Raw genomic sequence first — 23,759 nt, 5'->3', positions numbered from 1 at the left:
AAGCTGAAACTCAACAGCAAATGGTATAGATAAGAGTAATTTAAATGTAACTTATAGGATGTACAAATTCCTTACAAATGCATGGTTTGTAAATAAAACTATTTAAAATGTTGTAAGCAGGGAGAGAATTAGAAGAAATTTCAGAAAAAAGTGAAAGCAGTTTGATTTGTAGAAAAAAGAATATTGCAGGTAAATAAAATGATTTAAATTTTTTTTTCACTGTAGGGGCACCTGGGTGGCTCAGTTGGTTAAGCATCTGACTTGGTTTCAGCTCAGGCTATGATCTTGGGGCCCTGGGATTGAGCCCTGAGTCTGGCTCTGCACAAAGCAGGGAGTCTGCTTGTCTCTCTCCTTGTGCTTCTCTCCCACCTGTGCTCTGTCTTTAAAATAAATGAATAAAATCTTTAAAAAAAAATTTTTTTTTCACAGTTATAATACTGTTTAGATGGTATTTTAAACTGGACACATGACCATATCTACTAAAATGCTTTGCAAAAAACTAGCTATTTGACTGTGGAAAGCTGCTAATAGTTTTTTGTCATACAAGCAAAAAATAGGTACCTAATACAAAATGCCATTTGTAACAAATTCCCAAGAGCTGAAAATGCCTATTAGGAGGAAACCATAATAGTAGAAAAATGTTTGCTTATTAAATGTTGTGAAGATTTAATGTAAAAGTAATCATAAAAGTAATATAAAACCAAGCCAATTAGAATGTTGATTTTTTTTTAAAGTTGAGTTTACCAACACACACACACACACACACACATTTAAGACAATCAATTTTAGTAATATTCAGTTATCTAAACCTTTGATCTAAAATGTTGTATCTATTAGAAAGGTCTCTAATCTAGCTACTAAAAATGATAGTCTCATTGAGAAATTATTTTTTATGTAACCTTTTTATTGAAAAGTTTTTCAACAAGGGTTAGATTTTCATAAGTGGATATAAAATGTGTTTTAGAAATTATTTACCTCACTCTTATAATTTCTGAGCTTTTTAATGTGTTTATTCTTATTTATAAGAAGAAAATAAAAGTATTTTCAGCATTGACAACTACCATTAAATACAGCCTTTAGCCCTAACTTTTATATAAAAAGATATTCAAATGAGGATTCACATTAACATGGGCACTGCAACAATTTAAATGGATTAGCCTCATCGTCAGTAATGCTCTTTTAGGAATACATACAGTTCTGTTTTTATGTCAGAAGGTTGCTTAGCATCTTAACCCTGCAGTGAACTTCTTCACACATAAACATAACTATATCAAGAAGAAGAATAGGAAAATGGTTGACCACAGAGGAACTGGGCTGGTGACCCTGTCTTCTGCTTGGTAGATGTGAGTTGCTGAACATTGTCTAAGGGGTGCCTGGAATCTATTGTGAGATTCTCAGAACAGTTATCTTTGCACAGGTTTTTGACTACATGAAGTAGCCAGTGAAGAAAATTGCAGTGATAAATCAAGAAGCAAAAATTGTTCTCTGTCCATTACCTGATTATTTTAGGCGAAAGTGTTTCAAACCTAGATTACTCAGAAGAACATTTTTAAATCTCCCCTTTACTTTGTATATTTAGTCACTGTAAGATCTCAGCCTCTTTATCATGTCTTTCTACAAAAAAATATACTTCCCTGTAAGGCACTTTGAATATTGGGATGTAAACTGCTCTCTAAGTCAGGTATATATTTAGTACCTACTTTCATCTAATAATGAGTGCAGTATATCTGTTGGGTCAGCCAGAAGTTAAATAGGCAGTATTTCAAAGGAAAAGCAATTAGGAGATTATAGTCTTTTACTGTTTGACGATTTTACATACATGATGCACCAAAATGAAAAATAGCTAAGAGAAAGTCTCTAAATAACTGAAAAATTAAGTCAAGGGCAACACTAAACTGTGCTTTGCTTGTTATTCTTGTTGAAAGCATTCCTTAATGTTGATCTGTTTATTCTTTTAGTATGTTGTCGGGGGAGAAACTCAAGCTGATAAATCATGTTTTTCTTTGAATTTGTTTTTTTGAGTCCCACAGTTCAGTATTTACATAAATGGGTGCCCTGCTGCTGTGAAATCACTCATCTATGTTTGTCTAGAAACTGTTTGCTATAAAGCTAAACCCATATGTTTTGCAAGGCTTTTTCTCCCCTTTAAAAACAAACCTGAATTTCTCCTTTCTACTAACATTGATGAGTATTCTAGAACTGCCTTCTATATGAAGTCTCCACACAAAGATTGAAAAATTTGTAATAATAATAACCTAACACAACTTCACAGTTAGTTTATTATCAGGTTCTAAGCCCTCAGTAACTTGACTACAAGAAAAAAAATACATAATTACTATATTCAGAGTTTATACCATAAAATTGCAACTACTCCCTTTTTTCTCTCAAGTATCACAAATGTTTAAATTTTATTTTTCCTAGTTTTGGGAAATATAAGGCAGGCACTTTATTTTTTAAAAAGTTCTTTTAAAAGTCATGATCATAAGGTTGTGAGGTTAAGCCCAAGCTATTGATTTTGTGAAAAATCAAAGCATATAATCTTTTTAATCTTGCCAAAAAGAAAAAAGAAAAAACACTGCCTTGTAAAAGTATAGTACATTTTAGGAGCTTTTTCGCAATGCCACTAATACCATCTCCCAAATGTAATCCAAAAGGGAATTAACCTTCCAAGAATAAGAAAGTTTAGGTTTTTCAGTGGGGACAACTTGGAGATCAAATACTGATACGCTTTCTAGATCCTTACTACTAATATTAGCTGTGAGTGGGAGGCACAAAGACTAATGGTTTTAAGACTTTAGTTCTCTTTTCTATCTTCTCAACTCATTAAAATATTTTATTTTAAAATAAGCTATTCCATAACTGGAAGCCTGTAACTCTCAGCCCCTTCACTCATTTTGCCCATCCCCCCACCCCCTCCCCTCTGACAACCATCAGTTGGCTCTCTGTGTTCATAGGTCTGATAAGTCATGAGACTAAAAGGTAGAGCATGGAGAATACAGTCAATGGTATTTTAATAGCCTTGTATGGGGATAGATGGTAGCTACACTTGTGAGCATAGCATAATACATAAACTTATGAAATCATTATGTTGTACACCTGAAACTAATGTAACATTGTGTGTCAATGATACTCAAATAAAAAATGTAAACAGAAATGAGTTGTGTTTTTACTCATTATTTCCCATCCCAAGTTTGGATGATGGAAAGAGATCTCTATTGGGTCATGCTATTCTCCCTGCCTTTTTACTACTTTTCTTTTCAAAAGAGATAAACACGCTCTTGTCATCCACAGCTGTTCCTCCAGATGTTCCTGAATCAGGACCAAAATCAGCTCATCTGTGCTTTAAATGTGGTCTTCTTGGGAAATCTCTGTCTTCTCTAGGTGAGATCTTTCATAATTCCAGTCACAGCAGGACAGAGACCTTTGCTTCTAAGAACATCTGCCTGCCAAGAGCAGGATGAATCTCTCTGACCAACTCGACCGTGGAAAATGCCGCCCCAACATCAGGTGGCCCATCCAGGGGAGGTGAGAACAGCTATCAACTGGGAAGTGGACAGAGGGAAACCATAGTGAAAGGCCCTAGAGAAATGGAATTTGCTGTTGAATTCAGAGCCCATTTATTGAGAATGCAATGTGTGTTGTGTAATTGACATACATCATTTTATTTAAATTGTCCTTGATGACATCATGAATTTCATCACCACTTTACAAATTAGAAAACCAAGGTTTAGCGAATATATGAATAAGAATTCTTTGGATGACATTGCCAGAAATCCAATGCTGACTATGTTAAGTAAATAGAGTTTAGTTGGCTCAAATAACTAGAAAGCAAACAGTGTTGCCTTCGGGCCTGGCTGAGTCCATAGGTTCAAAGGTTATCATCACATCTCTGGCACCTCATCTTGATTTCTCAGCTCTGTTTCCTTCTAAGCTGGCTTTATTTTTAGGAAGGCTCTTTCCATATGTATCAAAGATGAACACCCAAGTTCCAGGCTGACATTACTCTTACAGTTAGTAATTCCAACAGGGAGAAAGACTGTCCTTTTTCTGACAACACTAGGGGGAAAAAAAGTCCTGAAGAAGACTCTGATGTTTTTGGTTTGGATCATATCCTCATATCTGAAATAATTACTTGAACAGGGTGATCTGGCCAGGCCTGGGTCATGTTGCCCACTTCCATGGTAAGAGAATGTGGTCTGATCAACCAAACCATATGAAGAATGTCCCCACAGAAGAGTTCAATGACCATTAAGAATTGGGAAAGGAAACTATTCTTGGCCACAAACAAACAAAATCTGTAGTTATCATGTTCTTATAAAGGGAGGTGAAAATCTTGCTCAAGGCCACATTCTCACTTGAACTGACTCCAAATCTCTTTCACTCTTACCCTCAAGAAGAAAGGGAGGAACAGATAGTCAAACTACTTAAGGAGAGCAAACCGACATTAGGGTCACCCAATGTCTCCAAAATACTTTGCAAATAAATGGTAGACTCAGTTCTTCATGGGTTTGAAGTAGAGATTCCTAGAAAATATGTGTCTTTGAATCATGGATTTCTAATTTAGGGTTTATCCTCATAATTATAAATAGTTTACATTTCAATTTAACTTTTAATTAAAACTTTCTAAAGTATACTTAAAGTGTTCTTATCATTTTTAAGAGAGCATTTATATAGAATGTAATGGCTCAGAATCATCAACATAAACATTAGCTGTTAGGTACTACAATATAATTATACTCCTGTGTCTCCTGAGGTTGGTAGAACTATTTACCCATATCTTAAAGTTTTCCTTTTGTTATTCTTCTGTCACTTCCCACATTTGTTAAGAAGATACAAAATAAAATAAAATTATATTTGGAAAATATTATATATATAATATATATATTGAAAAATATTATGAAAATAAAATTATAGTTTTAGTAGGATAAAAGAACATCCTCTACCACCACTAGCCTCCATCAATGAGCTCTGCCATTATTTGTTTGGTGCTTCAAAAGTACAGTGAATTTTTTGAAATCAGATAAATAGTCATATTAGAAAAGTGTAGGTATGTTAATCAATGCTTCTAAAAATGGTCTCTTTGTAAATGAACTTCAAATAAATTTACTACTAAAGTTGATTTTATTGTATGGCTAAAGTATTGAGAAGAAATAACATTTCTATGAGAAAATGTTGGTCAATAACTATATAGGCAATGCCTCAAAAGCATAAAGATAAATAAAACATAAGCTTCTTTATATAAAATAGTCTTCCCCAAATACTGAGGATAAAAAGATATAAATAGAGATCGGGGTAATGTGGCAGAGCTGGATGTCCCTCTCACTTCCAGAATATAAAGATGGTAGAGGATCACTTTTAATGCTTGTGATTTAAGGTTATATTTAGGTTTGGCTGAAAGATTGATCATCTTTTTATTTTGTATCCATAGATAAGTTCCTTACTCTCTCTGAGCATCAATTTACTCACTTATGAACACAAATAGTAATAGCTTCTGCAGAGGGTACTTAGGAAAATTAAATAAGATAATATTTTGAAGTTCATTTCACAAACCTTTGGAAAATGATGTCTACATTTTATTATTATTGCTATTGTTGTTACTGCTTCTTTGATCTAATAGATTCTAATGGACTAGATTTCAACAACATAGCAACATAGGCAGAAGAGTACTAGAGGCTGAAAAACTGAGGTTTAGGGTTTTAGTCTTAAATATTCTTAAACTATTTTATAACTATGTTGAAAAAGAGATAAAACAATTGGATAATTTTTCCTCTTCAAAATTTAAAAAGTAAAATTTGTAAATGCTTACAATTTGTTTATACTTACTGTCCATCTATTATAATTCTGGTGGGATGAAGCTTAAGAGATGATTAGAAGTCAGTACAGTAGAGTAGCATCTTATAAAGAAGGACCCTAAGTCAATGGATATCATGCCAATCATTCCATATACAGACCTGCTAGGGCTATGCACAGAAATCTGGCAGGCCGATATTGCAGATCCTAAGAGAAGGACTCCAACCCTTGGGCTCTAGGGCTTTTATGTTTCATGATTAGGGAAGCATGGCTTCTCCTCTGGTTGATCAAAGGCCAAAATACACTAATAATATGAGTTGACAGAACCTTGGCTCCAAGCCTATCTTGCCATCTTAAGCATTCGCTGTTGAGAGTAATTCCAGCCCCTCCCCGCCATGATGGTCTGGGAAGAGAAAGTTGATGTCCAAACTTGCAGTTGACTAGGATTGAACACGTCATTTTTTTTTTTTGTAAAGATTTATCTATTTATGTGAGGGAGAAAAAGAGAGAGAGCAGGAGCAGGGGGAGGAGCCAAAGGAAAGGGAGAGAGAGAAACAGACTCCCTGCTGGGCGTGGAGCCCAAGGTGGGGCTTAAACCCAGGATCCTGACATCTTAATATGAGCCAAAATCAAGAGTCAAACACTTAACCAACTGATCCACCCATGTGTGTCCCAATGATGGATCATCTTAAGCACTGATGCAAAGCTAGTTTGCATGGAGCCTCAAGGAAAATATACTTTTTTACTGGAAAGCCAGCCTGTAAAGGATCAGTGGCAGGCAAGTAAATTCTTGCCTCTCAGCAGGTAAAGTCATACTTGTATATAATTAAAACTATCTTTGAAAAATCCAGATTTACCTAAAGAGCAGTACACATGTTTTTTTAAAAAGATTTTATTTTAGAGAAAGAGGGAGCTTGAGAGAGAGAGAGAGAGAGAGAGAGAGAGAGATCACGAGCGGGGGGAGGAGTAGAGGGAGAAGCAGATTTCCCTGAGCAGGGAGCCCGACTTGGGACTTGATCCCAGGAGCCTGGTATCATGATCTGAGCTGAAGGCAGATGCTTAACTGACTGAGCCACCCAGGCCCCTAGAATATATATGGTTTATATATAGAATTCTGCACAGTAATCTTATGCAACTAAAAGAGAATCACTGAGGTAGGCTGAAGGAAAAAAGAAAAGGAAAGTCTATAGGGAAATACCCAGCATTCAAAGCATTTGATTTTTAAAACAACACTAAAATCTCTGCATGAATGAGAGTCTGGTGGAGAATCTAGAATGTTCCTACCCATGTACAGAGCTTACTCCATTCACTTTTAGTAGAAAATCTCTACAACATTAATATTTATTAATGGGTTTGCTGTTGGAAGAATTTATCAGTTCTTACATTAAATGAACTTTGTTCAGTGTTCACTGAACAACAAATGTTGATGTAATAAAAAACTGCTGAATTATTCTTGTTTTCATATAGCATTTAAGATTTGCTTTTGTTTTCTTGGCCAAAAGCTGCTTTGTAATCAAATGGAAAATGACATTCAAACTATTAGAAAGAAAGAAGAAAAATTATTAATAAAAAATGCATATTAAAAAGTCAAACACACCATTTTTCCTCTGTCACCTTTTTAGAGAAAAACTACTATGTGTCAAGAAAATTCCTAACCATTGTCTGATTAATTCTTATAGTGATTCTATGATACTTATCCTAGATGAGAAAACTCAGATTTCAAGAGATGAACTGGCTTACCTTAGTTCATCTTAGTTAGCTTGGGAATGACAATACCAGAAATAAAATCCTCTTCTGTTGAATCTAGGGCTCTCTGTCCTTCTCTTGCCTTTATGTCATACCTTAAAAAAATAAGTAGACATTTAGGCATCAAATTAAAGCTAAAATGCAACATAGAAATTCACTTGTGTCTTCATATACATTTGCTAAAAAAAGGCATGAGATATTAAATATTTAAATAATAGTTCTATCTATGCATGCCAAAATATTGTTATTACCTGGTTTCAGATGTTATTAGAAATATTACGGCATTACTTGGTTCTAGATATTACCGAAAATATAATTTGCAATTCATCTGACTGAATTTACTCATATGTTTTGGGAGTGACAATTACTTCACTCTAACTCAGATAGTTAACCAGCCAAGAGTTTGCATTTTTGGCTTTCCTTCTTAATCCTGGAAATAAGTTTCTTTCTTAAGTACTGGAAATAAGTTTAATGGCACATTATTACAACACCTTAAAGACATTTTATTAATTTTAATTGTTATTTAGATAATGATATAACATAATTACAAAAGATGACATTTCAATATAAAAATTATAATGCAATATTTAGCAATTAATAATTTACTTAACAAAGAATATTCCAAAAAATATTAATTTAAGACTAATCATTGAAACCATTTTATGTTTCAGACACTTCCCAGTGCTGAAGATGCAGCACTGAACAAGGCAGACAAGATCCCTGGCTTTAGGAATTACCTCCTTAGAAACTGGAGATAAACAATAAGCAATTGAATAAAATAATAAATAATTAACATGGATCACAGATTGTATTGTGTGCACCAAAGTAAACAACCTGGGAGACATGAGAAGTAACATGAGTGATATGACAGGGGAACCTCCTTTAGCAGAGAAGTCAAGAAAAGCTTCCCAGGGGAGATATTTGAACTTATACCTGTAGATCAGACAGAGCTCATCGTGTAAAGAGCAGGGATCAAGGTGTTCCAAGTACAGAACAAGACAAATTCCTAAGATAGGAAAGAATGTGGCTGTTGGAGAAACAGCAAGTCATTCATGAAGCAGAAAGTGGAGTAGGTTGAGAATGAGGGCTGGACAAGGGCCAGATCACAAAGAGACTTGTGGGTCTCAGTAGGAGTTTGGATATAATCCCCAGATCGATGGGAAACCAATGAAGATAGAGTCAGCAGGGGAGGGATAGAGTCTAGTTTGTGTTCAGCATTCCTGCCGGTAAGCAGTGCTCCCTTCATGCCAAACACTGTGCTAAGACCTCTCCTTCTTACCCCCATAGGTGGTCTTATCACTATTATGATAGGAGAAACAACTACAAAAAAATTATTCAGCATCACTTAGCTGATGGTTTTGAAACTCATACATCTGACTCCCAAGAGCAATGACTCAACCCCCAGGCCTGGTTTTGATAATTACTAAATGGCCTCATCAATGACACATTTTCTATTGCTGATGTTTCCAGCATTTGCTTTTCCTATTTCCTGAGACAGACTGGGATCCAAATTTAATAATCTCTTGAGGGTTAATGGAAGTATTCATTAAGGAGCAGGAGACATAAACTTCATCTCGTCCCAGGAATTCAGCTAGTTATCAGACAATTCTGAACACCTACAAAATCAACAGGTGATCAAAGAGAAGAATAGCAGCAATTCTATGAACAGAAAAGCAACCTGTTTCTAGGAGGTAGGACATGCAGAGAAGTGAATCCAAGGCAGTATTTGGGAAGATAGACCACAAAGTGAGGGAGCCTCCATCAGCCACTTACCAGCAAGTGAGAGAACAGTGAAGTACAGAATCAGAATGTTTAGAAGTCTGCTCTGTGGAGGGATGGCGCTCCAGAGGCTGAGCAGGGGGTGGAGCCCTCGCTGGGACAGTGTGGTCTCAGGACTCACAGGGTCACAGAGAGACCAGGGTTGTCTGAGAGTGGCAGAGCTCCTAGGTATCAGAGCAGGGAAGCCAGCTGTAGAGACAGAGCTGAGGAGGGGGCTCTCAGCTCGGGGTTACCTTAACCATGATCTGAGGCACAGTTGGGCCACTACTCTTTGAGCAGGGACCCCACAAGTGGCAGGTCCTGGGAGAGCCCCCCTTTCTTCTCCAGGAAGAGTGGCGTAAGAGTGTAAGGCAAGAATCTGCTGGGTTTGGAGACTCCAAACAGGGCTGTGAGCCAGAGATAGAAACATTTGGTCACAGGTTGGGTGAGCACAGAGAGCTGCCAAAGACCAGGGAATTGGGTGGGATTGACTGCTTTTCTCTGAGGGTGCACTGAGGAGTGGGGCCCTGAGCTCTCATCCTCTCCAGGCTGAAGGTTGGGAGGCCACCATGTTCATTCTCATCCTCCAAACCTCCCAAGAGCAAAATCAAGCAGATTTTTCCATCCTCCAAAAGCTCCCAAGAGCAAAATCAAGCAGATGACTTAGCCTGGCCCCTGCGAAGGACAGTGCAATTCTGCCTTGGGCAAAAGTCTCAAAAAGATATTTGAGAATGACTGCAACAGTCCCCTCCCCAGAAGATCAGCAAGAACATCAAGCCATGACCAAGTTTACAGATCAGTGAGAACTGCAAAACACCAGTGCTAGGGGAATACAGCACATAGAATTCGTGGTTTTCCCCCATGATTCTTTAGTCTTTCAAAGTTAAATTTTTTTAATTTTCCTTAATTTTTTCTTCTATTTTTTAAATTTTTTCCCTTTACTATTTTAATCTATTTTAACTATTTTATCTTACCAATACCTTTTTAAAAACCTTTTCAAATTTCCATAATAATATTCTATCCCTTCATTGTATTTAACCTTATTTTTGGTATATATATAAGTTTTCCTTACTTTAAAATTTGGGGATATAGTTTCCTCTAACGGACTAAAATATACCCTAAATCAACCATATGCCTTTGTTCTAGTCTCCAGACTGATTACATTCTCTCCTTCTTTTCTTTTTTCTTTTTGTAAACAAATTATTATCAATTTCTTTTTTTTCTTTTTTGTATTTAATTTATTTATTTGACAGACAGAGATCACAAGTAGGCAGAGAGGCAGGCAGAGAGAGAGAGGGGGAAGCAGGTTCCCCGCTGAGCAGAGAGCCATGTGGGGCTCGATCCCAGGACCCTGGGATCATGACCTGAACCGAAGGCAGAGGCTTTAACCCACTGAGCCACCCAGGCGCCCCTTTCAATTTCTTTTTTTAAATCCTTTTTAATTTTCATCTTTACAGTCATATTCCAACCTTTCATCATATTTACCCTTATTTTTGTGTATGTATAAATTTTTCTGCCTTTAAAATTTGGAAAGGCAGTTTCATCTAACAGACTAAAATACACCCAAAATCAAACATGTGGTTCTGTTCTATTCACCAGCCTAATCATATCTTATTTTCCTTTCTTTGCCCTCTGATTTCGGGTCTCTCCTGATTTGGTTAGTGTATATTTTTCTGGGGTCATTCTTACTCTATTATTATTTTGTTCTCTCATTTATCTACTCTTCTATGGACAAACGACAAGGCAGAAAACTCACCTCAAAAAAAAAAAAAAAGAAAGAAAGAAAGAAAAAAGAACAAGAGGCAGGACCAACTGTTAGGGTCCTAATCAATATGGACATTAGTAAGATGTCAGAACTAGAGTTCAGAATGATGATTATAAACATGCTAGTGAAGCTTGGAAAATGCATAGAAGATACCAGAGAATCCCTTTATGGATAAGTAAAATCCCTTTCTGGAGAAATAAAAGAACTAAACTCTAACAAAGGTGACATCAAAAAAGCTATTAATGAGGTGTAATCCAAAATGGAGGCTCTTACTTCTAGGATAAATGAGGCAGAAGAGAGAATAGTGATATAGAAGATGAAATTATGGAGAATAAAGAAACTAAGAGAGATAAATAACTACTGGACCATAAAGGGAGAATTCTAGAGAAAATTGATACCATAGGACAAAACAATATTAGGATAATTGGGATTCCAGAAGAAGAAGAAAGAGAGAGGGGCAAAAGGTATATTGGAGCAAATAATGGCAGAGAATTTCCCTAATCTGGGGAAGAAAACAGGCATCAAAATTCAGGAGGCAAAGAACCCCCCCTCAAAATCAATAAAAATAGGTCAACACCCCTTCACCTAATAGTAAAACTTGCACATCTCAGAGACAAAGAGAAAATCCTGACAGCAACTCAGGAAAAGAGGTCTATAACCTACAACAGTAGAAATATTAGATTAAAAGTAGACCTATCCACAGAGACCTGGCAGGCCAGAAAGGACTAGAATCATTTGTTTAGAGTACCAAAGGGAAAAAATATGCAGCCAATACTATATCCAGCTTGGCTGTCATTGGAAACAGAAGGAGAAATAAAAAGCTTCCAGGAAAAACAAAAACTAAAAGAATCTGCAAACACCCAACCAACCCTATAGGAAATATTGAAAGGCATCCTTTAAGCAAAGAAACAGCCTAAAAGTAACATAGACCATAAAGGAATAGAGACAATATACAGTAACAATCACCTTACAGGCAACACAATGGCACTAAATTCATATCTTTCAAATGTTACCCTGAATGCAAATGGGCTGAATGCTCCCAATCAAAAGACACAGGTTATCAGAATGGATTAAAAAAAAACAAGACACATCAATATGCTGTCTGCAGGAAACTCATTTTAGACTCTAAGACATCTCCAGATTGAAAGGGAGGGAGTGAAAAACAATTTACCATGCTAATGGACATCAAAAGAAAGCTGGGGTGGCAATCCTTCCATCAGACAAATTAGATTTTAAGCCAAAGACTACAATAAGAGAGGAGGAAAGATGCTGTATCATAATTAAAGGGTCTGTCCAACAAGAAGATCAAACAATTTTAAATATCTATGCCCCATTACAGGAGCAGCCAACTATAGAAACCAATTATAACAAAATTAAAGAAACACAGTGACAATAATAGAACAATACTAGGGGACTTTAACAACCCCCTCACTGAAATGGAAAGATCATCTAAGCAAAAGATCAACAAGAAAATAAAGGTTTTAAATGACACACTGGAGCAGATGGACATCACAGATATATTCAGAACATTCCATCACAAAGCAACAGAATACACATTCTTCTCTAGTGCATATGGAACATTCTTCAGAATAGATCACATCCTGGGCCACAAGTCAGATCTCAGCCAGTTCCAAAAGACTGGGATCATTTCCTGCATATTTTCAGGCCACAGTGCTTTGAAACTAGAACTTAACCACAAGAGGAAAGCTGGAAAGAACTCAAATAATGGAGGCTAAAGAGCATCCTACTAAAGAAAGAATGAGTCAACCAGGAAATTATAGAATTCAAAAAATACATGGAAACAAATGAAAACAAAAACACAACTGTTCAAAATCTTTGGGATGCAGCAAAGGCAGTCCTGAGAGGAAAGTATATAGCAATATAAGGCTTTCTCAAGGAACAAGAAATGTCTCAAATATGCAACCTAACCCTACACCAAAAGGAGCTGGAGAAAGAACAGCAAAAAAAGCCTAAACCCAGCAGATGCAGAGAAATAATCAAGACTGAGCAGAAATCAAGGAAATAGAAACCAAAGGAATTGTACAACAGATTAAGGAAAGTAGGAGCTTGTTTTTTGAAAGAATTAATAAACTGATATACCCCTGGCCAGACTTATCAAAAAGAAAAGAGAAAGGACCAAAATTAATAAAATCATTAATAAAAGAAGAGATCACAACCAACACCAAAGAAATACAAACAATTATAAGAATGTATTATGAGAAACTATACACCAGCAAATTTGACAATCTGGAAGAAAGGGATTCATTTCTAGAAACATATATACTACCAAAACTGAATCAGGAATAAATAGGAAACCTGAACAGACCCATAGCCAGTAAGGAGATTGAACAGTCATCAGAAATCTCCCAACAAACAAGAGCCCAGGGCCAGATGGCTTCCCAGGGGAATTCTACCAAACATTTAAAGAAGAATTAATACCTATGTTTCTGAATATGTTCCAAAAAAACAAAAAAGGGAAGGAAAATTTCCAAACTCATTTTATGAGGCCAGCATGACCTTAATCCCCAAAGCAGACAAAGACCCCATCAAAAAGGAGAATTACAGACCAATATCCTTGATGAACATGGATGTAAACATTCTCACCAAAATACTAGCCAGTAGGATCCAAGAGTATAGTAAAAGGATTATTCACCACAACCAAGTGGGATTCATTCCTGGGTTGCAAGGTTGGTTCAACACCCACAAATCAATGTGATACAATACATTAATGAAAGAAAAAACAAAAACCATATGATACTTTCAATAGATGTTGAAAAAGCATTTGAGAAAATTACATTATCTTTTCTTGATCAAAATTCTTCACGGTGTAGGGATAGAGGGTACCTATCTCTACATCATAAAAGCTATTGATGAAAAATCCACAGTGAATGTCATTCCCAATGGAGAAAAACAGAGCTTTCCCCCCTAAGGTCAGGAACACAGCAGTGCTGTTCACTATCACCACTGCTATTCAACATAGTACGAGAAGTCCTAGCCTCAGCAATCAGACAACAAAAAGAAATAAAAGGCATCTGAATTGGCAAAGAAGTCAGACACTTGCTCTCTGCAGATGATATGATACTTTATGTGGAAAACTCAAAAGACTCCACTCCAAAACTGCTAGAACTCATACAGGAATTCAGTAAAGTGTCAGGATATAAAATCAATGCACAGAAATCAGTTGTATTTCTATACACCAACAATGAAACACAAGAAAGAAATATTAAGGAGTCAATCCCATTTACAATTGCACCCCAAACCTTAAGATACCTAGGAATACACGTAACCAAAGAGGCAAAGCATCTGTACTCAGAAAACTAGAGTACTCTTGAAGGAAACTGAGGAAGACACAAAGAAATGGAAAAACATTTCATGCTGCTGGAATGGAAGAACAAATATTGTGAAAATGTCTATGCTACCTAGAGCAATCTACATATTTAATACAATCTCTATCAAAATATCATCAACTTTTTTCAAAGAAATGGAACAAATAACCCTAAAATTCGTATGGAACCAGAAAAGACCCCAAATAGCCAGAGGAATGTTGAAAAAGAAAACCAATGCTGGCAGCCTCACAATTCTAGTCTTCAAGCTCTATTACAAATTGTCATCATCAAGACAATATGGTACTAGCAGAAAAACAGATACATAGATTAATAGAACAGAATAGAGAGCCCAGAAATGGAATCTCAACTTTATGTTCAACCAATCTTTGACAAAGCAGGGAAGAATGCCCAGTGGAAAAAAAGACAGTCTCTTCAACAAATGATGTTGCGAAAATTGGACAGCCACATGCAGAAGAATGAAACTGAACCATTTCCTTACACCACACACAAAAATAGAGTCAAAATGGATGAAAGACCTCAGTGTGAGACAGGAATCCATCCAGATCCTGAGAACACAGGCAGCAACCTTTTTGAGCTCAGCTACAGAAACTTCTTTCAAGAAACATCACCAAAGGCAAGGGAAGCAAGGGCAAAAATGAAATGAATTATTGGGATTTCATCAAGATAAAAAGCTTTTGCACAGCAAAGAAAACAGCCAACAAAATCAAAATACAACTGACAGAATAGGAGAAGATATTTGCAAATGTGATATCAGATAAAGGGCTAGTATCCAAAATATTTAAAGAACTTATCAAATTCAACACCCAAAGAACAAATAATCCAATCAAGAAATGGGCAGAAGATATAAACAGACATTTCTGCAAAGACATCCAGATGGCCAACAGACATGAAAAAGTGCTCAACACCACTTGGCATCAGGAAAATACTAATCAAAACCACAGTGAGATACCACCTCACACCAGTCAGAATGGCTAAAATTAACAAGTCAGGAAATGACAGGAGAGGGGTGGGGATGCAGAGAAAGGGGAACCCTCCTACACTGTAGATGGGAAAGCAAGATGGTGCAGTCACTCTGGAAAACAGTATGGGGGTTCCTCGAAAAGTTGAAAATAGAGCTACCTTATAACCCAGTAATTGTACTACTGGGTATTTACCCTAAAGATACAAATGTAGTGATCTGAAGGGGCATGTGTACCTGAATATTAATTGCATCAATGTCCACAGCAACCAAACTAAGGAAAGAGCCTATATGTCCATCGACAGATGAATGGATAAAGAAGATGTGGGATCTATATACAATGGAATACTATGCAGCCATCAGGAAACCTGAAATCTTGCCATTTGCAATGATGTGAATAGAATTAGAGGGTATTACACTAAGTGAAATAAATCAATCAGAGAAAGACAATTATCATATGATTTTACTGATGTGATGAATTTGAGAAATAAGATGGAGGATCATAGGGGAAGGGAGGGGAAAAGGAAACAAGATGAAACCAGAGAGGAAGACAAACTGTAAGAGACTCTTAATCTCGGGAAACAAACTTGAGAGTTGCCAGAGGGCTGGGGTAGGAGGGATGCGGAGGCTGGGTGATGGACATTGGGGAAGGTTTGTGCTTTGGTGAGTGCTGTGAATTGTCTAAGACTGATGAAACACAGACCTGTACCCTTGAAACAAATAATACATCATATGTTAATCTTAGAAATTAGAATGGGGGAGAGGAAGAATAGTAAATAAGACTAGAAAGGTAGTTTGAGGCTAGCTATAGCACTGATGTCTATTTAGTAAGAACCCACATGTGCCACACAGCACTACTCTTGATAATGATGGTGGTGGGATGATGTAATAAATGAGGTAATAATAATAACGATGAAAGTAAATAAATAAATTAATTAATAAACAAAATTCCCAATAAAGGTTAAAAAAAAAAAAACTAACACCCAAGACTGTGGTGGAGTAAAGATTCCTAGTCAGAAGATAAGTGAAGTAATTAGAACTCACGTATATAAAAAAATGTGTGGTTGGTGCTAACCAGAACCTCTTCATTTTCACAGAGGACCACCCAGGGACCAAATAGGATTAAGCCAGCAAGAAGCACTTAAGGAAACATCACATGGAAACTCACTAGTGGTTGGTAAAATTTTATATAAGAATAAAGAGATTATTGCTCTGAAAGTGGAAATAGATTTGACTCTGACATGGATGATTTAAGTAATTCCAATTGGACATAGGTATCTTAACTTCTCAGGATATTTCTAGTTTCAGGGGCGTGTCTGCCATGTCAGCCTCCTCTGTTACCCTGCATACATGCACTAGGATAGACATGTAATATGTTTCAGGTGTGAGGCTTTCCTTGCTCTGCAACTGTATTATTTTTCTTCATCTCTGTATTGTTCATTTCCAAAACTGCTTATTATTTTCTTGCACTTAGTGGCATCTTTTCAACAATGAAGTAACCAAAGACCCAGAGAGGACATTGCCAAAGAGCAAGGAAGTCAGGTCATGGTATATTTCATAAATTACATGGTTCTTATAAAGAATTATGGAAAGGGAGCTTTATATTATTTTTAGTTATAAAATAATAGTAATAATAATGTTTACTATAAGCATTAGGCATGCCTCTAAGTGCTTTATACATATTAACTCTTATAATCTTATTAGATTGTACTATTATTACTTCCATTTTGCGGATGTGGAAACTAACACAATTGAGATTTTGTAACTTGCTCAGGACCCCAGAACATGTAAATGGAGCTTGGATTAAACTCCAGCTGTCTAGCTCTGAGGATGTGCTCTTAGATACTTTTTTAATCCTGTTTTATGGCAAGATCTAAAAAATATTTGGAGTCACATAGGTGTTGGATTTTTAATCAATGTCCAGAATTTAACAGAGCACTTGTACATCCTAGCGCCATGGAAATTCACAGCTTGGAGAGGACATTAATAGGCAGCATTATTAGAAGGGGCTCTTCAGGGGCCTTAGTAAGAGGGAGAGTTTTCTATTAACCTCGAATGATTCAGTTAGTGACATAAAAAATAGATGTTGTAGTGTGAAAGCATCATGAACAGGAGATAAGCCCTTTAAAAGGATTTCTGGGGTAAAAATGTAAACTCTAACTGAACAAAAACCTGCTAAGTCTCTAGAAATTGGAAGATGATTTCTCAACGTCAGCTGTAGAAATGAAAGGATTCTTGCAGCTTCATTGATCACTGCCCACAAAGACGAATCCTCCACTAATAGAAACATCTTACCAGGGAGCTCCTTCCCCAGTGAAGTTCACATGTTTGCATCTCCTGAATGACGGGATTCATCTTGGTGTTATCACAGTTCCCTAGAGGATAAGGAAAACCCTGATATTAGAGTAACTCAATCATGTGGGCCTTTATTATATCCTAAGGAGTTGGCTCACATTAATGTTTTCAAGTCTCATAGTGGCTCTCTGAGGTCAGTCTTGATGGTGGGCGGGGAGCTTCTTTGCTCTGTCTCCCCGTCCTGATGCCACACTGGTCTCTCTAACCCCTCTCCTTTGGAGGAGGAGTTGCTGATCTGAGTTCAGAACTAGAGGCACAAGTTTTGTATACAGTAGGAAAGGTTACACCTCCTTAAAGTTACCATGGGACCCCCCATGAGACTTCTTGTGGTAAACTGACATAGGCAAAGTCTGTCTCCTATGTCAAGTCACTGGCCATTTTTTTTCTCTTTCACCTCCTCCATGATGAGACAGTGTGACTAGTCAGGTCAAAATCAACTCTGCTAATCCAGCTAACTCGGATTCAAAAGTAAAGGAATAAGGACCCTCACATATGTTCCCAGGACCTGCCACATCCCCAACCGAGTTTTTAATCAGCAAGCCTGGATGGTGGGTTACTGAGAACTCTTCTAGATATTTCTAAAGTGGCTCCTTAGTTCTCATTTCGGATCTTTTCCTTATCAAATAAATATATTGACTGAAAACTCCCACAAGGGGCACCAGGGGGGCTCAGCAGGTTAAGCCTCTGCCTTCGGCTCAGGTCATGATCTCAGGATCCTAGGATCGAGCCCTTCATCGAGCTCCCTGCTCAGCAGGGGATCTGCTTCCCCCTCCCCCTCTGCCTGCCTCTCTGCCTACTGTGATCTCTTGCTCTCTGTCAAATAAATAAATCTTTAAAAAAGAAAAAGAAAACTCCCACAAGCATTAGAATGAGTGGTAGATTACCAAACCTACCCTCCTTCCATTTCTCTAATAGTAAATGACTTTCTCTCTCCAGGAATCAAATGAGGGAACCAACTTATAGCTGGGTTAGGTAAAGTATCACTGATACGTGGTTAAAATGCAAAACATTGAACACATGCCTCAGAGCAAGAACTATTTAATCAAAACCTTTTTTTAGTATAAGAAATGTAAAGCCTAAAATAATAAATACTGTTTTTCTGAAAATAAATAAATTGAAAAAATAAAAAATAAAAAAAAGAAATGTAAAGCCTTTTGCTCCACTGCCTGCAAAAAATCTAGAACTGGGAGGAGTCAAGATGGCGGAGAAGTAGCAGGCTGAGACTGCTTCAGCTAGCCGGAGATAAGCTAGATAGCTTATCTAAAGATTGCAAACACCTGAAAATCCATCGGCAGATCGAAGAGAAGAAGAACAGCAATTCTGGAAACAGAAAAACAACCACTTTCTGAAAGGTAGGACCGGCGGAGAAGTGAATCCAAAGCGATGGGAAGATAGACCCCAGGGGGAGGGGCCGGCTCCCGGCAAGCGGCGGAGCAACGGCGCACAAAATCAGGACTTTTAAAAGTCTGTTCCGCTGAGGGACATCGCTCCAGAGGCTAAACCGGGGCGAAGCCCACGTGGGGTCAGCGTGGCCTCAGGTCCCGCAGGGTCACAGAAGGATCGGGGGTGTCTGAGTGTCGCAGAGCTTGCGGGTATTGGAACAGGAAAGCCGGCTACAGAGACAGAGCCGACAGTAAGCTCACAGCTCGGTGTTACCTTGAACTGGTCGCAGGCTCGGAGAGCTCGGAGCGCGGCCGGAGGTCAAGCAGACGGGAGTAACTGGGCGCTGTTCTCTGAGGGCGCACTGAGGAGTGCGGCCCTGGGCTCTCGGCTACTCCGGGCCGGAGACCAGGAGGCCGCCATTTGTATTCCCGTCCTCCGGAACTCTACGGAAAGCGCTCAGGGAACAAAAGCTCCTGAAAGCAAACCCGAGCGGATTACTCACCCCGGCCCCGGGTAAGGGCGGTGTAATTCCGCCTGGGGCAAAGACACTTGAGAATCACTACAACAGGCCCCTCCCCCAGAAGATCAACAAGAAATCCAGCCGAGACCAAGTTCACCTACCAAGGAGTGCGGTTTCAATACCAAGGAGAGTAGCAGAATTCCAGAGGAGGAGAAAGCCAAGCACGGAACTCATGGCTTTTTCCCTGTGATTTTTTTTTAGTCTTGCAGTTAATTTAATTTTTTTCTTTTTCATTTTTTGTTTTTTTTTTTTTTTTTTCTCGCCTTCGGGTAAAATTTTTTTTTTTAACTGTTACCTTTTTCTTTTTTAACGATTTTTTACTAGTTTATCTAATATATATATTTTTTCTTTTTTACATTTTTCTTAGGTGTTTTCCTTTTTTTTTTTTTAATTCTTTTCTTTTCTTTTTTTTTTTTTCTTTTTTCTTTTTTTTTCTTTCTTCCTTTTTGAACCTCTTTTTATCCCCTTTCTCCCCCCTCACGATTTTGGATCTCTTCTAATTTGGTTAAAGCATTTTTTCCTGGGGTTGTTGCCACCCTTTTAGTATTTTACTTGCCCCTTCATATACTCTTATCTGGACAAAATGACAAGACGGAAAAATTCAACACAAAAAAAAGAACAAGAGGCAGTACCGAAGGCTAGGGACCTAATCAATACAGACATTGGTAATATGTCAGATCTAGAGTTCAGAATGACAATTCTCAAGGTTCTAGCCGGGCTCGAAAAAGGCATGGAAGATATTAGAGAAACCCTCTCGAGAGATATAAAAGCCCTTTCTGGAGAAATAAAAGAACTAAAATCTAACCAAGTTGAAATAAAAAAAGCTATTAATGAAGTGCAATCAAAAATGGAGGCTCTCACTGCTAGGATAAATGAGGCAGAAGAAAGAATTAGTGATATAGAAGACCAAATGACAGAGAATAAAGAAGCTGAGCAAAAGAGGGACAAACAGCTACTGGACCACGAGGGGAGAATTCGAGAGATAAGTGACACCATAAGACGAAACAACATTAGAATAATTGGGATTCCAGAAGAAGAAGAAAGAGAGAGGGGAGCAGAAGGTATACTGGAGAGAATTATTGGGGAGAATTTCCCCAATATGGCAAAGGGAACGAGCATCAAAATTCAGGAGGTTCAGAGAACGCCCCTCAAAATCAATAGGAATAGGCCCACACCCCGTCACCTAATAGTAAAATTTACAAGTCTCAATGACAAAGAGAAAATCCTGAAAGCAGCCCGGGAAAAGAAGTCTGTAACATACAATGGTAAAAATATTAGATTGGCAGCTGACTTATCCACAGAGACCTGGCAGGCCAGAAAGAGCTGGCATGATATTTTCAGAGCACTAAACGAGAAAAACATGCAGCCAAGAATACTATATCCAGCTAGGCTATCATTGAAAATAGAAGGAGAGATTAAAAGCTTCCAGGACAAACAAAAACTGAAAGAATTTGCAAATACCAAACCAGCTCTACAGGAAATATTGAAAGGGGTCCTCTAAGCAAAGAGAGAGCCTACAAGTGGTAGATCAGAAAGGAACAGAGACCATATACAGTAACAGTCAACTTACAGGCAATACAATGGCACTAAATTCATATCTCTCAATAGTTACCCTGAATGTTAATGGGCTAAATGCCCCTGTCAAAAGACACAGGGTATCAGAATGGATAAAAAAACAAAACCCATCTATATGTTGCCTCCAAGAAACTCATTTTAAGCCCGAAGACACCTCCAGATTTAAAGTGAGGGGGTGGAAAAGAATTTACCATGCTAATGGACATCAGAAGAAAGCAGGAGTGGCAATCCTTATATCAGATCAATTAGATTTTAAGCCAAAGACTATAATAAGAGATGAGGAAGGACACTATATCATACTCAAAGGGTCTGTCCAACAAGAAGATTTAACAATTTTAAATATCTATGCCCCCAACGTGGGAGCAGCCAACTATATAAACCAATTAATAACAAAATCAAAGAAACACATCAACAATAATACAATAATAGTAGGGGACTTTAACACTTTCCTCACTGAAATGGACAGATCATCCAAACAAAAGATCAGCAAGGAAATAAAGGCCTTAAACGACACACTGGACCAGATGGACATCACAGATATATTCAGAATATTTCATCCCAAAGCAACAGAATACACATTCTTCTCTAGTGCACATGGAACATTCTCCAGAATAGATCACATCCTCGGTCCTAAATCAGGACTCAACCGGTATCAAAAGATTGGGATCATTCCCTGCATATTTTCAGACCACAATGCTCTAAAGCTAGAACTCAACCTCAAAAGGAAGTTTGGAAAGAACCCAAATACATGGAGACTAAACAGCATCCTTCTAAAGAATGAATGGGTCAACCGGGAAATTAAAGAAGAATTGAAAAAAATCATGGAAACAAATGATAATGAAAATACAACGGTTCAAAATCCGTGGGACACAACAAAGGCAGTCCTGAGAGGAAAATATATAGCGGTACAAGCCTTTCTCAAGAAACAAGAAAGGTCTCAGGTACACAACCTAACCCTACACCTAAAGGAGCTGGAGAAAGAACAAGAAAGAAACCCTAAGCCCAGCAGGAGAAGAGAAATCATAAAGATTAGAGCAGAAATCAATGAAATAGAAACCAAAAAAACAATAGAACAAATCAACGAAACTAGGAGCTGGTTCTTTGAAAGAATTAATAAAATTGATAAACCCCTGGCCCGACTTATCAAAAAGAAAAGAGAAAGGACCCAAATAAATAAAATCATGAATGAAAGAGGAGAGATCACAACTAACACCAAAGAAATACAAACTATTATAAGAACATACTATGAGCAACTCTACGCCAATAAATTTGACAATCTGGAAGAAATGGATGCATTCCTAGAAACATATAAACTACCACAACTGAACCAGGAAGAAATAGAAAGCCTGAACAGACCCATAACCAGTAAGGAGATTGAAACAGTCATTAAAAATCTCCAAACAAACAAAAGCCCAGGGCCAGACGGCTTCCCGGGGGAATTCTACCAAACATTTAAAGAAGAACTAATTCCTATTCTCCTGAAACTGTTCCAAAAAATAGAAATGGAAGGAAAACTTCCAAACTCATTTTATGAGGCCAGCATCACCTTGATCCTAAAACCAGACAAGGATCCCACCAAAAAAGAGAGCTATAGACCGATATCCTTGATGAACACAGATGCAAAAATACTCAACAAAATACTAGCCAATAGGATTCAACAGTACATTAAAAAGATTATTCACCACGACCAAGTGGGATTTATTCCAGGGCTGCAAGGTTGGTTCAACATCCGCAAATCAGTCAATGTGATACAACACATCAATAAAAGAAAGAACAAGAACCATATGATACTCTCAATAGATGCTGAAAAAGCATTTGACAAAGTACAGCATCCCTTCTTGATCAAAACTCTTCAAAGTGTAGGGATAGAGGGCACATACCTCAATATCATCAAAGCCATCTATGAAAAACCCACCGCAAATATCATTCTCAATGGAGAAAAACTGAAAGCTTTTCCGCTAAGGTCAGGAACACGGCAGGGATGTCCATTATCACCACTGCTATTCAACATAGTACTAGAGGTCCTAGCCTCAGCAATCAGACAACAAAAGGAAATTAAAGGCATCCAAATCGGCAAAGAAGAAGTCAAATTATCACTCTTCGCAGATGATATGATACTATATGTGGAAAACCCAAAAGACTCCACTCCAAAACTGCTAGAACTTATACAGGAATTCAGTAAAGTGTCAGGATATAAAATCAATGCACAGAAATCAGTTGCATTTCTCTACACCAACAGCAAGACAGAAGAAAGAGAAATTAAGGAGTCAATCCCATTTACAATTGCACCCAAAACCATAAGGTACCTAGGAATAAACCTAACCAAAGAGACACAGAATCTATACTCAGAAAACTATAAAGTACTCATGAAAGAAATTGAGGAAGACACAAAGAAATGGAAAAATGTTCCATGCTCCTGGATTGGAAGAATAAATATTGTGAAAATGTCTATGCTACCTAAAGCAATCTACACATTTAATGCAATTCCTATCAAAGTACCATCCATCTTTTTCAAAGAAATGGAACAAATAATGCTAAAATTTATATGGAACCAGAAAAGAC

Source organism: Mustela erminea, chromosome 17 (assembly GCF_009829155.1).
Source record: "Mustela erminea isolate mMusErm1 chromosome 17, mMusErm1.Pri, whole genome shotgun sequence".
In the NCBI taxonomy this organism is placed as follows: Eukaryota; Metazoa; Chordata; class Mammalia; order Carnivora; family Mustelidae; genus Mustela; species Mustela erminea.
This window is presented reverse-complemented; position numbering follows the sequence as displayed.